Here is a 390-nt window from a genome sequence, read left to right as displayed (position 1 = left end):
GAAAAACCTAGGTTCAAATCCTGCTCTCCCACTTAAACTTGTGGGATCTTGTGCAACTGGATTATCTTCCAAGAGACTCAATTAGCCTATTTGTGAAATAGGGGTGGTGATGCCTTCCTCACTGGGGTTGCTAGAAGAAAGAAATGAGGTGATAGTCATTATTTTCCTACCACCATGACAGGGTTCAGTATATAGTGCCTATCAGCCTAGGCTGGTACCCACTACACAGTGACTATTCCGTGAATGCATATTTGGCATTAGACACACATTCTAGACCCTCAGGTTGGGTGACCAATGCCTGAACTCTTGGGCAGCTCTGCTTCTGCAGACGTGAAATAATTTAAATAACTCATTCTTAAGAATTTCCTTGGATGTAGAGTTCTGAACAGT

This window comes from Hipposideros armiger, unplaced genomic scaffold, assembly GCF_001890085.2.
Source record: "Hipposideros armiger isolate ML-2016 unplaced genomic scaffold, ASM189008v1 scaffold_357, whole genome shotgun sequence".
In the NCBI taxonomy this organism is placed as follows: domain Eukaryota; kingdom Metazoa; phylum Chordata; class Mammalia; order Chiroptera; family Hipposideridae; genus Hipposideros; species Hipposideros armiger.
This window is presented reverse-complemented; position numbering follows the sequence as displayed.